The following is an 18293-nucleotide window of genomic DNA, read 5'->3' on the forward strand; positions in this document are numbered from 1 at the left end:
ATCTGACGAAAAAACAAAAAAATCACTGCAAAATGCCAGACTAAAAATAATTCTGTAGTAAGAATTTTTGGAAAGATATTATTAAATATTTTGATTAGAATTAAAAAACAGAAAAATTCTTGAAACATTTATTGTTCTGTTACGCATTTTGCATTTACAGAATATCGAGATAAAAAACCCCCAGATCGTTAGAGGAGTATTCATGTAAGTCGCTAGAGCTGTGTCCCTTGTTTTAATTATATTTATTTTCACACTTGACAAATACTTTTATATTTGTTTCAGAAACTAGACAGAGGTCATGCTGGAGCACTGGCTTGCGGGGGATCATTAGAACTACGATGCTTATTCTGTCAGCCTCTTTTGACAGAAGTTATAGCTACGACACTTTGCCCACGGTGCCATGCGGTTGGACTGTACCCGAAATTGTGTGTAACTTAGTTGGACCTTTTACCCTTGAGAAAAAAAAAAAAAAAAGGAACAACAACAATAACAACAATATCAATAACAACAACAATAACAACAATCATATTGTACAGTATTTGGTGCACTACAACTCGTCCGAAAAGAATAAAAGATTGGGCGAGATAGAAAGAGTAAGTCATGTAAAGAAAGACAGCAATTATGGCAAGAAGTATATATTACACAGAATAAAACAAAAATGATACAAAGTGAACAGTAAAAGTGTCATAAGATGTTTAAAAAAAGTTCTTCCTACCTTCAGAATTTTTCAAATTTGGCTGATGTAGTTTTGTTTGTTCATGACGAAAATCACATTCGTTTCTTGCCGAAAACAAAAGAGTCAAAAATCCTAAGAGTAAGAGTGACCATTTCTCACCCTGTGCCTTTTCTCACAGCGCCAACAAACACAACCATTGTGTGGTATTTTCATGCTCATAACATGTTGCCGACGACATATCTACTTCGGTATAACTAACACTTCTCGAATAAAAACGATAAAACATTGCTGTTTCTTCTTCCTTTGTTTTTATACTCTCAGATAATTTCACGAAATTCACCGTTGAAGATGTTATTTTGTACAAATAATAATAATAATGATAAATAAAACTCCAACAACCTTGTATTTAAGACAAAAACAAATACATACGGTTTGCCGTGTTCGTTCACAGAAGCTGAGCTGGAAACAGGAAGCAGACGACAGTTGGCAGACGATAATTTTAATGCACAGTTTTCACTGAGGTCGACTTTGCCTTTCATCCTTTCGGGGTCGATAAATAAATACCAGTTGAACACTAGGGTCGATGTAATCGATTTTTCATTCCCTCGAAATTACTGACTTTGTGACAAAATTTGAAATCAATATTAATGAACAGTCGGATGCAGACGATAATGATAATGTTGTTCCCTATGTTGGAAATGCAGGGATTTGATTGGTTAAAATTTTAAACTTTTAGATCTTGTAAGTTTTTTTTTTTTTTTTTTTTTTTTAATAATTTCTATAAAAAAATTTATCATGCAAAAAACTAAAACTGAATAGAAAATTAAAAAAAATTCTGACGGCCGAAAAAGTTAAAAAATCCGAGCCATAAAGACTGAAGAATGTAAAGGCACTTAGCTTTGACGAACTTCAGGAAGCATGGAATTTTTTAAGGATGCAGTGTCCTGGCAGTTGACAGTCGACACGATTAGTGTATTCAACGCTTCGATAATTCTGAGCATGAAACAAATGTTTCCAAAAGTCATGGATGATGCGCTGCTATTTTATTTTATTATTGTTCTTATCTGTCGATCTGTCAGCCTCTCTGTCTGTCTGTCTGTCTGTGTTTGTCTGTGTTTGTCTGTTTGTCTGTCTGTCTGTCTGTCTGTCTGTCTCTGTCTCCGTCTCTTTCTCTCTCTCTATCTCTCTCTCTCTCTGTCTCTTTCTTTCTCTCTCTCTCTCTCTGTCTCTATCTCTCTGTCTCTCTCTCTGTGTCTCTTTCTCTCTGTCTCTTTCTGTCTGTCTCTTTCTGTCTGTCTGTCTGTCTGTCTGTCTGTCTGTCTCTCCTCTCTCCCCCCCTCTCTCTTCATATGCTATTCCTATTGGCATCGGTGAACCTGCACCTCCGCACGAAAGTCTAAAGATTCGTGAATTTTCTTTATGAAAATACAAAAGTGGTTTCCTCTTGCCCTTTACTAGTTTATTCACAATTTACTCTCCTAGTCTCCTGTTCTCTCGAACCTGCTCTTGAGGTCTATAAAAACCCTTAAGCAGGGAAACTGCTTCACGAGACGTCAAAGCATGTCCATACAATGGTAGATCTGTTTGAAACGTGTTCAGGGCTCATCACTCATTCGAGTTCTGTATATCTTAGTCATAGGATCATCTGCTATTTGACCAATAACTAGATCTCAGGCCAGAGCGGACGTGGGAGTAGCGGTGATTAAGGGGGTAGCTTCGGACTTCCCAAAATTCCTAAACTCCTCGAGTTGGAGACTCGACCCCACATGTAATTTAATGTCTCGACTTCTATCACCAATGCTTTTCTTGGATTATCATTTTATAATTAAAAATGTATTTTGGCTGCTATTTCTATCAAAGCCGTTTAAAAAATAGTTGTTTAACCAATTTAAACGTTCTACCATCCGCCAGCATGTGGTGAACCCGATCAATGATTTCCTAGACGTCCAGACGTTGGGTCATCTTGGGTCATCTTCAAGACTCTCCCTTCCCCTCCTAAATTCAGCTGCCCACTTTTTCACTGTTGATAAAGCTGGATCGTCATCTCCTAATGTAGCAACCATCTTAGCGCGAATGTCGTTGGGGGCTAAACCCTTTTTCTGCAGGTATTTAATAACACCACGATGCCAAATTTTGTCCAATCTTCAAGAGAAGTCGCTACTAGTCAGATGTCAGTTTATCGGGAAAGAAACATTGCAGTTATTAATAAGAGGAGTTGATATTAATGCATGCAAGATTTCACAGCTCTAGCATCACTCCTTCATAGTCAGCCTATAAACCTCGTGTTTTGTCACCGTCATGACTTAAGAGAGATTATTATATGTGATTGTGAGGAGTTCTCTCCCTTTGTCCAGAAAATTACTCAAAAGCTATCGATGTCGATGTGTCAGTAGTTCTCTGTTAAATCATTAAAAGCTCACACACACACACACATATATATATACGTACACATGCACACACACACACACACACACACACACACACACACACAAACACACACACACACACGCATACATACACAGACACATACACACAGACACAAATATGTAGATAGTAATGCAGATAAACACGATTAGGCTTGATACATACAAATATACATGGAGAGATACATACATATATACATGCATACATAATTACACACACGCACACACACACACACACATACACACACATATACACACACAGATATACATATAACTAAATATATAACTAAACATATGTTCAGACGTATAGATATTTAACCGTACATCTGATAAGGCGAGCTGGCAGAATCGTTAGCACACCGGGCGGCATTTCATCCGTCCTTACGTCCTGAGTTCAAATTCCACCGACGTCGACTTTAACTTTCACCCTTTTCACATCGGAAAAAGAAAAAAAAGAACCCACACTCGTCGATAAAATAATACCAGTTGATGTAATCGACTATTCCCTACTCCGAAATTGCTGGCCTTGTGCCTAAATTCGAAACCGATATTATCAGTTCCAATACACGACTTGTAATGACCGGTGATTTACTTCGTCGACTCCGAAATGATGAAAGACAACAAGCAATATAATCTAAAAGGACAGGATATTCATATAAAAACTCTCTTTAAACGTCAGATGTTCAGGTCAGTCCAAAGTGGACCGGATTTTATAAATACAATATATCACAGTGTTATAGTACTGACCCGACCATCTGATGTTGTTACACACCGCTAGTCACAATGCGATTCCAATTTCGTCTTGGTTTTGCCATTCTTTTTCATCTTGGCCCAAATTGCTTGACTCTCGATCGTGTGATCGTGCAAACCTTCCAAGTAGCGTTGTTTAATCTCTTGGATATCACTGGGCAACTGTGAAATATCCAGCCCAGCGGAACTTATGCTTTCGGTACTCTCCGATCACATCGTTCTCTCCGCTCCGTTCTGGGTGAACAGGTCTTGATCGACCTGTTCACCAAGTATAACACCGTCATTCCATCCAGTGCCGCAGTTGAGCGCCTATTCTCTATAGGCAAAGATATTTTGAGGGCCAAGAGAGTCACCTTGTCAGATGGTAACTTTGAGAGGCTGATGTTTATGAAGGTCAATGAGCATCATATCGACGTGATGGAGAAGGCCCAGCCAGAGTAGTACACCTTGATCACCAATTGATCTTGGCATGATACCTATGCTATACCATACCTCTTTGAGTCATTTAATACTTTTTGTACAGTAAATAAAGTGTATGTTGACTGAAAAACTTATGTTTAATTTCATTTATTCATTTAATTATTTGCGTAAACCTTGATCATCAGCTGCTACACGTCTAAGCTACATGAAAAATTCAACTCTCTAGGTCTGTTTTTAAGGGTTTTAGAGCCAAAAAAAACCAAACCGAAGGTGAATTCATACGATAAAAGTTAGCGGTTATCAGTTAACGTTAGCTGCCGCTAATTTTTTCCACTTGCTTAGCGGTTTAGCGTTTGCGAAGCCAACTTTCTTAGCGGATTAGCAGTTAGCGAAGCTAACCTTTTGGTTAGCAGTGCCCACCACTGTATGTATGTATGTATGTATGTATGTATGTATGTATGTATGTATGTATTCTTTTACTTGTTTTAGTCATTTGACTGTGGCCATGCTGGAGCACTGCCTTTAGTCGAACAAATCGACCCCAGGATTTACTCTTTTGCCGAACAGGGGACGTAAACACACTGACATCGGTTGTCAAACGATGGTGGGGGGACAAACACAGACACACAAATACACACATACACATACACACATACATATATATTATTTGTATGTGTGTTTGTGTGTGTATGTGTGCGTATTTGTGTGTCTGTGTTTGTCCCCCCCCCCCCACCGTCGCTTTACAATCGATGTTAGTGTGTTTACGTCCCCGGTTCGTGCATATATATATATATATATATATATATATATATATATATATATATTTGAACCTCACAAATGAGAAGAGAATACAGGTTATCCTTAACAGCTGTTTCTGGGGCTTGGTGCTAAGTAAGCGCTGTGTTGTGAATTGTGTATACATATACATGTAGTAAATCGGTGCTAGCGGATGTATTTGAAATAATATAAAATCAAATTGCATGTATGTAGGCAAGGATGTATGAGTACACACACTCGCGCGCACACACACACGCATACACACGCGCACACACATACACACGCACACACGCGCTCACACACAGAGACAAACATATACATACTTAAATGCTTATTGTTGCTAGTAATGAAACCAGCAATTGTATGGACTTCTGCCTGTTAGCTTGGCATGTTTGCCTTTATGGCCTACCATTTCGATTCTATAACAACTTCATAGTATTTGATCCTATTGCAGAAAACACCTTTTATATAATTATTTTCTACCATCTATAATTCCATTAACTAAATTCTATACTATAAGCAAAGTCCGCATTCATTTCTTCACTGGGTTTTCTTATAGTCACGACATACTTTAAGAGACTCTCAACCTATCTTTCTCTTGCGTAGCATGTCGCATTTTCACAATTTCTTTCTTTTTTTTTTTTCATTTAAGTAGCCTCAGTAACATTCTTTAAGCTATATTTTATTTTTCTAAGGCGGCGAGCTGGCAGGAACGTTAGCACGCCGGGCGAAATGCTCAGCGGTATTTCGTCTGTCTTTACTGTTCTGAGTTCAAAATCCGCCGAGGTCAACTTTGCCTTTCATCCTTTTGGAGTCGATAAATTAAGTACCAGTTACACACTGGGGTCGATGTAATCGACTTAATCCTTTTGACTGTCCTTGTCTGTACCCTCTATGTTTGGCCCCTTGTGGGCAATAAAAAAATAAGAAACGTTAGCATGTCGGGCGAAAGGCTTAGCGGCATTTCGTCTGTCTTTACGTTCCGAGTTCAAATTCCACTGAGGTCAACTTTGACTTTGCTTCTTTCGGGGCCGATAAATCAAGTACCAGTTGCGTACTGAGGTCGATCTAATCGATTGGCCCCCTCCCACCAAATTTTCGGGCCTTGTGCATAGAGCAGAAAAGTATATTTTATCTTTCCTTTTTTTGTTAATATCTTTTATTTTTAGCTTCTTCTCTGTCATCGAAGTTATCAAACTCTGTCATTCTTTTTTGCTCTCTTGTTAAAAAAAAAAAAAAATGCTGTTTAATATTTTTATCGAATTCGACTCTTTTTATAAAATTTTATAAAATTTTTGAAATGTTTGCCATTATTTTTTTTTAAATATGTGACGTGAAATTAATTGTCGTAATTTGTAATTTGTCATTTGAGAAAAATCGATTTAGATATATAAAAAAACAGAGAACTTTGAAACGTTCTACTTTTTTCTATTGAGGACTGGTTCTTCTAATCTGTAAATGTAAATACTTATACTTTATATAGAGTTTAATTGATTGCATTCAATGATTCCCTCTCTCACTACAGCGAGTTGGTCATGTGTTTGTGTTTATACTGAGCCCCACCACCCACCTTTTCACCCGTTTGGCCACTCGAGCATTATATATGTTCGTATCTATCTATCTATCTATCTATCTATCTATCTATCTATCTATCTATCTATCTATCTATCTATCTATCTGTCTGTCCATCCATATATGTTGTACATGAGTATATGTATGTATGTATGTATGTATGTATGTATGTATGTATGTATGTACCTACGTACGTACGTATGTATGTATGTGTGAATGTGTGCATTTATGTATGTTTTTCAGTTTTATTTCAAGATCGCTTGCCAATGGTGAAAGAGCCGGTTTCTAACCTAGATCCATGTATATGATTCTGGGTTCAGTTCCACTGCGTGGCACCTTGGGCAAGTGTTTTCAACTATAGCCTCGGGCTTCTGAGTGGATTTGGTAGATAGAAACTGAAAGAAGCCCGTCATACACACACACACACACACACACATACACACACACACACAAACACACACACACACACACACACAGCAGTGTGTGTATCTCTGTGTCTGCGTTTGACCCCACCACTGCTTGACAACCGGTGTTGGTGTGTTTATGTCCTCCTAACGTAGCGGTTCGGCAAAAAGTCCGATAGAATAAGTGCCAGGCTTAAAAAAATGTACACGCACGCACGCACGCACGCACGCACGCATGCGCACACACATATACATACACACACGCAGGTAAACACACACGCAGACACACTCACACACATATATGTTTTTGACGGGCTTCCGCACAGTTCTCGTCTGTTACTTTCACTGACGAGGCTCTGGTCGGCCCAGGGCTGCAGAAGAAGGCACTTGCTCGGGATTGAATTCGAAACCACGTGTTTGCAAATCGAGCCTCTCTTTATGGCACAGCGTTTACATTATGAGATGACCTTGCTGGCGAAGATTATGGCGACGACGACGACGACGACGACGATGATGATGATGATGATGATGATGATGACGACGACGATGATTATGATGATGATAATCATGATGATGATGATGATGGTGATGATGATTATGATGATGATGATGACGACGACGACGACGATGATGATGATGATTATGATGACGATGATGATAATGATGATGATGATGATGAAGACGACGATGATTATGATGATGATGATGAGGATGATTATGATGATGATGATGGTGATGGTGGTGATGGTGGTGATGACGGTGACAATGATGATGATGATGATGGTGATGACGATGACGACGAGACTGGGCAATAGACGTCCTCTACGGGCGTTATTGATATCTCTTCTGCTTAACATGACAAAAAACATAATGACGTGTCATCGTTGATGTTTGTTGCTGCTGTTGTTGCTGTTGTTGTTGTTGTTGTTGTTGTTGTTGTTGTCGTTGCTGGTCCGATGCGCTTCGGGTTACGAACAGTTATGTCTTTCTGCAACGTGAGCATACTGATATTGCTGTGAAAACGGCGCTTGTGCGCACGTGTGTGCGTGCGTGTGTGTGCGTGCGTGAGATGGGGAATGTGTGCGCACACTGACACACAGGCACAAACGCACATACGTCTTAAATAACACTGACATGCATACACACACACATAAACGCATACATTCACCCATAGCACACGCACACACTACGCATGCGTTCATGCCTGCATAACATACACACTCCAATTTAGAGATATACAATTGTATGCAAGCCCCTACACACACACACACACACACACACACACACACACACACACACACACACACACACACACACACACACACATATATATATGTATGTATGCATATGTATATATACATATAGGCGCAGGTGTGGCTGTGTGGTAAAAAAGCTTGCTTCCCAATCACATAGTTCTTGGTTCAGTCCCACTGCACTGCGTGGCACATTGGGCAAGTGTCTTCTACTATAGCCTCGGGCCGACCGAAGCCTTGTGAATAGATTTGGTAGACGGAAATAGAAAGAAGCTCGTCATATATGTATGTATATATATATATATATATATATATATATATATATATATATATATATATATATATATATATATATATATATTAATAAATCTCAGGGTAGCAAAAAAAATTTCAGAAATTCTATTTGCTACCAGTGGTCAAGCGAGAAGAAAAAAACTAGTCAATAGACTATATATTATTCATTTAAATACAGTGTACATTTAAACACACCTGAGAGATGTCCAAAATAAAGACATTTACCATTTATTTTTCATTCTTTTTCGAAATTATCCCTAATTGTGGTTTGGAGTTTTGACTGCTCCTTTTAGCGGGTTAGATGTCCTATTACGGACATCTCTCTGATGTGTTTAAATTTACACTGTATTTAAATATATATATATATATATATATATATATATATATATATATATATATATATATATATATATAAGTATTTGTGTGTGTGTCTGCTTGTGTCCCCCACCATTGCTTGACAACCGATGTTGGTGTGTTTACATCCCCGTAAGATAGAGAATGCTGGAAGTAAAGATCTCTGACTCTGGTTGACGGACGGAAACTTAAAACGAGATACAGAAACGCTAATTATAGTCACCCAGGAACAAACCCGTAGATCAAATCTGATAAAGGCAAAGATCGACAAAACTCAGTTACATAGCTAACGCAGAATCTGCAGGAAAGGAGATGGAAGTATCAATCACCTTTTGAGCGAGTGCAGTATACTAGCACGAAAGGAGTATAAGCGCAGACATGAATGTGTAGGAAAAGTGTTCATTAGGATGTTAGCCAGGTATATGGTTTCAAAAGAACAGAAAAGAGGTATGGCCACGAACCAGAGGCTGTGATCGAAAATGAGAGTCAGGGGATGTTGCGGGACTTCCTCATAAAAACTGACCATAATATTGAAGCAAGAAGATCGGATATGATTATAAAGGACAAAAGAAACAAACACTAATGGATCTTAGATTTTGCGACTCCCTATGATAGCAGAGTCAATAACAAAGAAATTTGAAAAAAATTGAGAAATATCAGGATCTAACCAGAGAACTGAGGAAACTGTGGCAGACCAAGACAACAATTATTCTTGTAGCAATTTGTTCTCTTGACACAACACTGAAACACTGAAAGAGATTGGAAATGAAAACTCGCATTGTCGACCTTACAGAAAAAGTACCACGCTATATTCTGCAAGAATCCTAAGAAAGGTTTGGAGATTCGATGAGTTTTGTTGTAATCAAACATCAAGATGAAATACCTGCTAACTAAGCATGCACTAACGTAATAATAATAATAATAATAATAATGATAATAATAATAATAATAATAATAATAATAATAATATTAATAATAATAATGGACATATATATATATATATATATATATATATATATATATATATATATACAGAGAGAGAGAGAGAGAGAGAGAGAGAGAGAGAGAGAGAGAGAGAGAGAGAGAGAGAGAGAGAGAGAATGAAAGAATGAGAGAAAGAGATAACGAGAGAACGAGAAAAGAGAATATAAAGAAAAAATGTCCTAGTGCTGATATCTTTAACAAAAAGATACACATTAAAAAAATACATAAATGAAAAGAAAGACAAGTCCATAGGAGCATAAAGTAATAAGAAAGTACCTTGAATCAAAGTTCGCCTGAAACAAGAGAATTTCACAAAATCGCAAAGAATTTGGCTTTATGAAAAACAACAAGGACTTTTTCGAACAAAATAAACGGTTTGATAGCAACTTAAAATGATTTTACGAAGAATTAGATAAAAAAGAAAATGTGTAGCGCTTACAGCGATGGAAGTAGATTTTTTTTTTTAATGAAAGAGACAAAGAATGGGTTAAGGAAAGCATCAACAGCAATGAGAATGTTCAGAATAAGTTTTGTAACATCTGGATAGTTCTGGGAGGGAATATCAATGCAAGAAGTATCAAGAAGTTGTCCAGGCACTAAAAATGTCTCTAAGCAAGTAAGCTACCAACCAACCAACCAATCGAGAGAGAGAGAGAGAGAGAGAGAGAGAGAGAGAGAGAGAGAGAAAAGAAGCTGGAACAACTGGAAGGGAAGAGGAAGTAATGAAGTGTCACACTTCTGCTTGAAATATTTAGCTGGTAGAGCCGCAGGCAAAGCTGTATCGTCAAGATGCTCATTTAAAAACTAAGTGGTTTCGGTTTCGATTCCAATGCGCAGCACCATGGGCAAATGCATTTCAACTGTAGGCCCTTAAGTTTACCAATACCTTGCGTGTGGGATTTCGTAGAAAGAAACCGTGCCTCCCCTTCAACAACAAATTGAACAACAAATGCCCCAATTCGCTCAAGTGATTATTGGGGCAATGCACGATTGTCATGTAGTAAATGATAATGCAGGTAATTTCAGAAACAGTTTCCCCTCAGCCCGTTTCTAATTAAGATAGGCTGCCTTGTTTGTCACTTCGTTCCAGTTTTGGTCTACCTGAATGTCGAGACCGAAGCAGACCTCAAGCATTTAAACCTGTCCGTCGGCCCAGCGCTCTATATACCATTCAACGCTATCCGACGCCATCGGGCGGCATGGACCTGTCCCTCTAGCTGTCAAGCTGCAAATACTATCGACTTGTCCAGATGATCTTAGTCCTTGTAACGTATTCCTTTGGAATGATGCTGACTGCATCATTTCGAGTACCTCCACCCGACTGTAACATCTTCCGCAGCAATGGCCTAAGACCAAGCACGTATAAAAGAAGCGAGAATGAGGAACCTTTGATCTGTCTGAGCATGCGATGCGAAATGGTTCCGAGTAGTGGCCGTTTACTTTGACCATCGAGCTGGTGCCTCTGTGCATTGCAGCGACTCAGCCTCTGAAAACGGATCCAAATCCAACCGATTTCAGGACAGCTGTTAAATAATGATGGCCGATTCTATCAAAATCGATCAGAGCCCCATCGAAGTCAGTTTTGTTCCTTACGTTCTATATTATGTATCGCATAAGCTGGAGGTTGTCGTGAATAGTGCTGGTTGGGACTACGCACGTTCGCGCTTCCCTGACCAGACGACCGTCGACCATCGCACACCCTTTCGCTAACATATTGGTCAAAATCTTAAAGCTTGTGGCACTCTAGAAACAGTAATTTCTGAGACCTGCTAGTTTTGTTACTGTCCCTGCTGCTCTATGTCGTTCTCTTTGCTTTGATTCTCTGTTTTCCAGCTTTTCTAAGTAAGAAACCCTCAAGCGGTTCTTCCACATGCATAACAACCGAAAATTTTTCCCTCCACCACGAGTCTTGCTGTTCCTACAATGGGGATACAGACCCTAAATAACCAGTCCATATATTACGGCACCAACCCACCGACAGGGAGATTATATTGCACCAACTCGGTCAGACAGTTCGTTTTGTCTTTGATTTTAAAGACTAGGCACACACTCTCGCATCGTTTCATACATCCACAGGGTTTAATCTCGCTGTTTATTAATACGTTCTTTTCTGTGGACAGAGGAAAACCGGTTCTATTCTGGACGAGACAGAAGCACTATTCGTTTCTGAATGCAACCATTTTTTTCTGGACAAGAAAGTACAGTACCTCGTAACATATTTCTTGCTATTTTTATTTCAAGGAGACGATCTTTGCTCAGTAATTCCTTTGGTCTGGCAATGTTACTAAAGCTTTTATTAAAATTTTGACTTGTTTGTATAGTGATACGAATGTCTTTTATTTGAATTTTTTTTCTCTTTCCAAAAGTGTCTGTGTTATTGGCATTGCCTTTTGTTCTGTTTATCTTTTTGAAAATCTCCGTTAATTCTTCCGAAAGTTATCGTTTTTTTTCTTTTATCTTAAGGACATGATAAGTGCTACCTCTATTCTGGCAGTCATTCCGACCGCTACTCTTGAAGAAAACAATAGATGTTTAAAACAATTTAAACAACTACAAACATCTAAAACCCCAAAATGTCCAAGGACAAATAATACTTTATCAACCAGAGGTAAATGAAACGGTCATTGAACTATTCAACAATCTTCTGTTGGCAATCTCCAAACATTATTATTATTATTATTATTATTATTATTATTATTATTATTATTATTATTATTGTTGTTGTTGTTGTTGTTATTATTATTGTTATTATTATTATTATTATTCAAGACGCCGCAGAGTATTCAATATTGTGATGTTGATTGAAGATATTGTGTCTACCGGGGGTTTGTACTGTCTGTCAAGTTACAACACGAACCTCAGGCAGACAGTACTATACGCAATATGCGTGCAGTTACAAGTACTATCAATTTTTGCAATACGCCTAGATTGTAGGGTATTTCTAAGTTGTTCCTGAAAGGTCGGGCAGAGGTGGAGAATGCTTACATCGCCTCCGTTATCATTTATCGCCTGACCGTCGTGCCCTGTCCCGGTTACTGCTTGAACAGGTTGGAGCGTCTCTTATTTAAATTCTTGTGGCAGGAACGCGTTCCAATGGTCAGGCGGTCAGTCTGTTGCCAGCATCCTCTGAGTGACGGATTAGGTATGCCGTGCCGCCTAATGCGCAGACACACGCTTAGATTACTCCACCTGCAACGATTTCTGGCAGGTGAGCGTGTGTGGGCTCCGTTTGTGAGGCTCATTTTTCCACAGCTCGTCTCCTTGACGGAGCTGCAGTCCTGGGTGAAGAAAAGACCGAGACTGGACACGTGGCACCTAGAATGTCCTCAGACGCTCACAACCCTCTACCAGTCGGGCAATGGGATCGGTGGATGTTCCGCTTTAGAGATTTACAGAAGATTAGTGCGAAATTTACAGAAGATTTACGGAAAAGTGCGACGACGTTTCCGGGGAGACTCTGGGCGTTGACGAGAACGAACTGGCTAGTCTGTTCCGACGAGGCCGAACTGGCTAGTCTGGCTTGGACTTTCCGGTCGGGAGCTTTTTACCTTTGTATGCTATGCATGTGTCCCCTTTTTTACCAGGGTATCATTTCATTATTATATGTACCCCACCCCATTTTATGTCTGTCTCTGTATTGTCCCCCTTATCCTTCTCCCTTGTGGTAAATAAATGAAATCATCATCATTGTTATTATTATTATTATTATTATTATTATTATTGAGTGAGAGAGCAGCACACGCCATCAAAGTAACATTAAGGTGCAAATATACAAAGGCCAATAAACCAATTATGACTCCCCATCTGATAAGGGTACCCCAGGCACATGCATTACAACCATACGTGCGCGACATGGCGAACTCATATAAAAATAAACAGTGCACGACCTTCATGTGGGGCCCAATTAAACTTTTCTTCAGGTCGAGATGCCCAATCAGCTCAAAAAATCCCTGAATAAGGGCTGTTTAAAGATGTTGAATGAAACACCCATGTTACCAGAAGTGAATTATTCAAAGACCAAAGAATTCCTCTCAACGCATGGCCATGATGCTCCCCCACTACTTCTGCTCGTGATCAGAGATGCACATATCATCTGCCACCAAGGGACATGCTCAACTGGTTAAGGTCAAACAACTGACAAGCAAATCAGTGGTATGGAACAAAATATTTGCTGTAACCCATCTTTTACACCAAGAGAAAACATGTACACGTTAAGCTTCCAATGAGATAAGATCAGAAGCCACGAGAGCCACTGCCTGGCACTGCATCAGATTGTTATCACATCTCTGAGATGGAATTTAGGTGGGTTTACTCTTGGATAACAAGTCATCGCCTGTGACCTCAACCATTCAAGAACTTTCGAATGATCTTTAGTGTTCTTTACAAGCAAGCCCGTTGCATGTACTCTATGTGCTTCTGCAAGCCAATTTGAGCTTTTTTCCCGTTATTCCTAACGCTCCAATGACAATTTGTACGACCTCACTTTTTCTGCAATTCCACAATCTCTCTCTCTCTCTCTCTCTCTCTCTCTCTCTCTCACACACACACACACACACACACACACACATTCATTCAAGCATATACACATGAACAAATACACTTATTTCACTACATACAAATGCAAACATACATTTACATACACAAACTCTTATTTGGACCTCTACAAATGCATCCGCACATACACACATACATATACGTGCATATACACAAACACACGCGTTCTAATGTATACACACACACATACACACACACATGACAGGCTTCCTTCAGTTTCCGTCTTCCAAATTCACTCACAAGACTTTGGTTGGCTCAAAGCTATAGTAGAAGGTGCCGCTCATTGGGACTGAACTCGGAACTATGTAGTTGGGAAGCAAGCTTCTTTCCAAACAGCCACGCCTGCGCCTACACACACACACACACACACACACACACACACACACACACACACACACACACACACACACACACACACACACACAACACACTCAAATGCTTGCTCACAAGTGCAGCAGCACGTATGTATATACACGAATGCACAGACTCTCTCACACACATACTAACATATATACACACACATATACACACACACGGATACACACACACGGATACACACACACGGATACACACACATATGCCACACAAACACGCACACACACACACACACACACACACACACACACATATATATATATACGGTCGCGCGCGCACGGTGAGGACCATCTTTCTATCGTTGCATCGTACCACTCGTATGACGATTTAACACACACACACACAACAAAAAATTTCCCAAACCACTTAAGTTCATTTCCCATTTCTGGTAGAGAATGCTGGCAACTCTGATCTGTTTTCCTTATTATTATTTTTTTTTGTGTGTTCTCTTTCGTTTTTTGGCTTTAAAGGTAAAATAAATAAATAACTGAAATAAAATGTAAAAAGAAAAAAAAAATGAAAAAAAATGACAAAAAATAAAAGAGAGAAACAATAAAGAAATATAAAAAAAAAACTTTGCTAATTCATTTTGAAATGATAAGGATTGAAACAAAGAGAAATTTGTCGCAGTCCATATTTTAACATCTGATCCCCGAAGTGTTGCTGTAACTCGTAAAAATAAATAAATCAATAAAATAAATAAATAGATAAATAAATGAACATGGACAGTCATGTGTGCTGTGTGTGGTATGTTTAAAGGGTATTATCGCTCAAAGGTCACATGGTTTTTTTCTCCCTTCGCCGAATGTTTCAAATATGAAATATGAACTAGCGTTTTTTGACGTTTAAGAACAAAGATAATCTACCCCAGGTGGATGTACACGTACACAGTCACCTATGTAATCACACACGCACGCATGTACGTATGCGCGTACAGACACATAGAGACAAACACATATATAATTTGAGTGCTTGTTTGAATATGTGTGTAAATGAGTGTGAGTGTGTGTTTATAAGATATTTTTTCGGTTAGGCATTGCGGGACCAATAACCTGGTGTAGAACTCAATACATGTATGCTTCAGCATGAAGAGTTAGTCGAGTACAGAGCAGCAATAAGGAAATGGGATGATAACAGAATAAACGATTATCTTACGAACTTTATATTTCTGATCGTATGTGTGTATAGTAATGCCCTTATAGAAATATTAATATATATATATATATATATATATATATATAGTGAGTTCAAACAAGAAAAAACCCACAAAAAAACAATAAAGAACAACAACGCGAGGACGTGATACAGATATTGTTACTGGACGCTCAGGAAAGGAAAGAAAGAAAATTTGACGTTTCGAGCGAAGCTCTTCGTCGGAAATATAGGAAAATCCAAAGAAGGGAAGACGGAGGAAGAAAAGAATCGCCAACGATATACACGAGGTTACACACGATATCGTGTATATATATATATATATATATATATATATATATATATATATATATATGTATATATACATGCTGTCGGTGCGAATGATTTTTTTACACAGCACCGTTTTTACAAACCTGTAAATAATAATAATAGTGTTTTTATATAAGCTTAAAGCTTATGGCGATCAACGTGCACCGACTAAGGAAAATAGTCTGATAAAGGGAAATACAAGCCCTCGACAGAAAAAGGTAACACACTTAGTCGCGTTAATAAAGGGATGTGAGTTCGGCCCCCACGCGGATAGGAAAGCCTTTCTTTCCTACCCGCGTAAGTGAACATGTTTTGCAAATATAATTATGTCTTCACCGTATATAATGACTATAGAAAATAGTTTAATATAAACCCACGGCGGAAGAAAAGGGGTATCAGAACAAGTGGGAAACGAACCAGCACCTCTTATTTTCGCGATAAGTGTGCTATCAATTACACCAACATATCATGCCCATGCGTGCATGCATGCGTGTGTGTGCGTGGTCATGAGAGTCCTCTAGTAGTCGATACGACACCACCATTGATAGCACAGCAGAAATAATACTAAAAATTAGCAATGAGAGTTACGCATTCTGTAAATTTGAGAAAGCAATCGGCTTTAAGATTTTCCTTATGTAACGGATAATTTATTCATTGTTAATGAATCACGAGCAAAATGACGTAACTAAATATATAAACAAATTCACCCGTTTTGGTTTGCTTTCTCTCTTTCTCTCTTTACATACATATGTATATTTTGTAAGGGAGATGAACATGGATACACATACATAGATATACACACAAATTAATGCTTACTCCGATAAACACGCATACAAATTACGACTAATATTTACACTTTTACTTCTCCCGCCACGTATAATGTTGTGTATATAGCTGTGTACCATCTATAGGGTCGTGTACTATATACACACGTTACATCGCTACAATATTCTCAACATAGCATGTCTTACACAACAGACTCTGATTGCATCAATAGGCCGATTTCTTAGACAAAGAAACTGATTTAAAGATGTTTCTTCTCTCTTTATTTGGCTTTCATTCTTTGAATCTTCAAATTCATTCTTTCACGCCATTCTGCCAAATTTTATTCAGAAGATTTCTTTTTCTTTTAAAAATCTTACATTTCAATTTATGATTTCAGTCAAATATTTCCCTCTGTGATTTCATTCTCATCGTTTTTCCCTATGTTTATTTTTCATTTATCAATTTCATCCATTTCCCACTCTTATCTCTCATCTCTTTTTCCATTCTACTATTTTCCTTTCAAACAACGATGAAATGACAGAAGCAGACGATAGAGTATCATACAAAATGGCTTCCAGATTTTGAAACTGTTTGCTTTCCCTTTCAAATACATACTCCCTCAGCGCCGATATTGTTTGTCACGAGCTTCTATGAGGTTGCTCAGCATGCTTATAATAACAGTCAAATCTCCTTTAAATCACATTTTATGTTCTTGAGTTAGGCAAAGACACTTTACTTTAAGCTGCCTTGTACACCCCTAAAAGAAAGATACGAGTCATTCAGCATTTATTTGACCAGAGTTTACCCAGGACTAATAACAATAACAGCTTTGGTTTTCAGATGCCAAAGATACCAGTCATATACTGTTAATAGGTACCAGTCATATACTGAGGTTGATTTGCTCGCATATATATACTATTTCTAGAAATATTTGTTTCCTTTTCTCATTTCATGATTTTATTTCGTCATTTTCTTTCCAAACCGATGGCAAAATTGCAGAAACAGAAGACAAGATCGTCTGACTAAATGTCATCCGATGTTATTTAATTTCGTCTTTATTTTTCCCAAGTATGAACTCCTTCGGCATTTTCAAAGTTCATCCTATCGTACTTGCATTAAGCGGCCGACGATCAATCTTGAGTGACTTTCTTTACAAACATTGTTTCACTGTTATGGAATGTTAGTGAGAGAGTGCAAAGATACTTTCATGATGCCTTCCTTCGGGTGTATT

This window comes from Octopus bimaculoides, chromosome 16, assembly GCF_046866305.1.
Source record: "Octopus bimaculoides isolate indiv1 chromosome 16, ASM4686630v1, whole genome shotgun sequence".
Taxonomy (NCBI): Eukaryota; Metazoa; Mollusca; class Cephalopoda; order Octopoda; family Octopodidae; genus Octopus; species Octopus bimaculoides.